This window comes from Capricornis sumatraensis, chromosome 1 (assembly GCF_032405125.1).
Source record: "Capricornis sumatraensis isolate serow.1 chromosome 1, serow.2, whole genome shotgun sequence".
Taxonomy (NCBI): domain Eukaryota; kingdom Metazoa; phylum Chordata; class Mammalia; order Artiodactyla; family Bovidae; genus Capricornis; species Capricornis sumatraensis.
Window position 1 is genome coordinate 106238786 of NC_091069.1, and position 3340 is coordinate 106242125.

Consider the following 3340-nt stretch of genomic DNA (forward strand, 5'->3'; position numbering starts at 1 on the left):
TATAAGAAACGAATCTCCAGTCTAGGTTCGATGCAGGATACAGGATGCTTGGGGCTGGTGCACTGGGATGACCCAGAGAGATGGTATGGGGAGGGAGGTGGGAGGGGGTTCAGGATTGGGAACACATGTACACCCGTGGCAGATTCATGTTGATGTATGGCAAAACCAATACAGTATTGTAAAGTAAAATTAAAAAAAAAAATACAAGGTGCAAAAAAAAAAAAAAAAAACCCAAACCCAACACTCCCCCCCCCCAAAACAGACAAACAAACAAACAAAAAAACCCAAAAAAACATGAATCTGCCACGAGTGTACACGTGTTCCCAATCCTGAACCCCCCCTCCCACCTCCCTCCTCATACCATCTCTCTGGGTCATCCCAGTGCACCAGCCCCAAGAATCCTGTATCCTGCATCGAACCTAGACTGGAGATTCGTTTCTTACATGATATTATACATGTTTCAATGCCATTCTCCCAAATCATCCCACCCTCGCCCTCTCCTATAGAGTCCAAAAGACTGTTCTATACATCTGTGTCTCTTTTGCTGTCTCATATACAGGGTTATCGTTACCATCTTTCTAAATTCCATATATATGCGTTAGTATACTGTATTGGTGTTTTTCTTTCTGGCTTACTTCACTCTGTATAATTGGCTCCAGTTTCATCCACCTCATTAGAACTGATTCAAATGTATTCTTTTTAATGGCTGACTAATACTCCATTATGTATATGTATCACTGCTTTCTTATCCATTCATCTGCTGATGGACATTTAGATTGCTTCCACGTCCTGGCTATTATAAACAGTGCTGCAATGAACATTGGGGTACACACGTCTCTTTCAATTCTGGTTTCCTCAGTGTATATGCCCAGCAGTGGGACTGCTGGGTCACAAGGCAGTTCTAGTTCCAGTTTTTAAAGGAATCTCCACACTGTTCTCCATAGTGGCTATACTAGTTTTCATTCCCACCAACAGTGTAAGAGGGTTTCCTTTTCTCCACCCCCTCTCCAGCATTTATTGCTTGTAGACTTTTGGATCACAGCCATTCTGACTGGCATGAAATGGTATCTCCTCATTGTGGTTTTGATTTGCATTTCTCCAATAATTTATACTATAATATTGTTAACTGGAATCATCATGTAGATTAAATCCCCTAAACTTGTTCAATAAATAATAGAAAATTTGTGCACTTTGACCAACACCACCCTTTTCTCCTGTCTTTCAGCCCCTAGCAACAACCAATCTACTCTCTACTTCTATGAAATTTATTTATTTACTTAGGCTGCAGCACAAGGCTTGCAAGGATCTTATTTCCCTGACCAGAGATCAAACCCGGGCCTGGGCATTGAAAGCACCAAGTCCTATTCATTGGACTGCCAGGAATTCCTGAGTTTTACCTTTTAGATTCTATCTATATGCGAGATCATGCAGTACTTATCTTCCTCTGTATGGATTATTTCACTTAGTATGTTGCCTTCATGGCTCTTCCATGTTATAGCAAATATGACTTCTTTTAACAAACATGGACTTGTATATTTCACAATCTGAATAACTGTCAAACCCTCTATCTACTATCCTTTCATGTTTCAAATTCAGTCTTATTTAGATTTGACTGAATATCTCTGTTCAAAGATGACTTTATTTTGGACTAGATTTAGATATTTTTGCTTTGGAATAATAGCTCTGTATGTATTATTTCATGATGAATTTGAAGTTATAATGAGTTACTTGACCATTTAGTTAATATGTCATTCGTGTTAGCTTACATTTAGTAGTATTTAAACTACAAGATGCACTATAGTATATAAAAAGAATCTACATGCTCAAAGATCACTGAGTAAATGCACAATAAGGCTCAGCATAATTGAAACAATGTTTGAATAAAAACTAAACAAAAATTAGCATAATGGAAAAGTCAGAAATGTTTTTCATTTAAACTAAAGGCCATGTACAAATTCTGGAAAGATAATTAAACAGGACATGTGAGAGGAACAATAATAGATTTATGATTGAGATTTAGTGTAATACTACTTTAAGAAATTGAAAAATTATGTTTGTCATGTATTCTACCATATAATTTTAATAAATCATCTGTCATTATTTGTGTTTGGATGCATGTTTATTCACATACACCTAACATAAATATTTAAAGCCATTTATTTTTCAATTTTTCGAGGGCCTCTTTCACATCTTTGTTTTATAGACTGTAAATCAGAGAGTTTAACATGGGAATCACAAGGGTATAAAACAGCGAGGTCATTTTGTCTTGATCTAGAGAATAGGAAGAACTTGGTCTGAAATACATAAAGAGCATAGTTCCCTGGAAAATTGCCACAGCAGTTAGGTGGGAGATGCAGGTAGAGAAAGCTTTGAATCTCCTCTCAGTGGAGTGGATCTTCAAGACTGATAGGATAATATAACAACAAGAGACAAGGATTCCTGAAATGGTACTTAGTTCAATGAAGCCAAAAATCATAAATATCACTAACTCATTGACCTGTGTGTCTGAGCAAGATATCAACAGAAGAGGAGGAACATCACAAAAAAAGTGGTTAATCTCATTTGACCCACAGAAGTATAAGCGGAATGCTAATGTCGTGTGGATCAAGGCATTTGTCATTCCCACCAGGTAAACCCCAGCCATGATCAGGGAGCACACCCCGCTGGGCATGCTGACTGCATAGAGCAAGGGGCTGCTGATGGCCTTGTACTTGTCATAGGCCATCACTGCCAGCAGGAGACACTCAGAATTGGCAAAGATACAGAAGACCAAAAATTGCAGGGCACAGCCATAGAAAGAGATTGACTTTTTCTCGGGAAACAGGTCCACCAGCATCTTGGGGCCACTGGCTGTGGAATAGCAGAGGTCACAGAGGAGAGGTGGCTGAGGAAAAAGTACATGGGTGTGTGCAGCTGGGGATTCATTCTAATCAGGGTTATCATTCCAAGGTTTGCCAGAAGATTGATGAGATAAACATGCAGGAACATGGTAAATAGGGTCACTTTGTTCACAGTGTTATTGGTAATTCCCAAGAAAATGAATTCAGTCACAGAGGAGCAGTTCTCTCCTTCCATTCTTTTTAGATCTTGTATAAACTGTTGAGAAATTGATTAAAAAAAAATAAATGGCACATTCATGTGTAACACTTCTACACATCTGTAAAAAATCCTAAGGCAGAACATGTTTTTTTTCTTCTGCAATTGTGTTTTTATATTCAGAAAAATATGCACACACACAAATTAAAGAGGCATAGCCCTCTATTCTGCAAGAATAAAATGAATTTGAGAAAGACCTTTTTGAAAGATTGATGTAAATCTAGATGCCATCCACAAGGTTTGT

General features: G+C 38.1%; 1 pseudogene; it reads right to left on the reverse strand.

Annotated features, from left to right (window-relative positions):
* Positions 1-2146: 2146 nt before the first annotated feature.
* LOC138084401 (olfactory receptor 5W2-like) lies at positions 2147-3093 on the reverse strand (annotated as a pseudogene).
* Between the last annotated feature and the right edge of the window lie 247 nt (positions 3094-3340).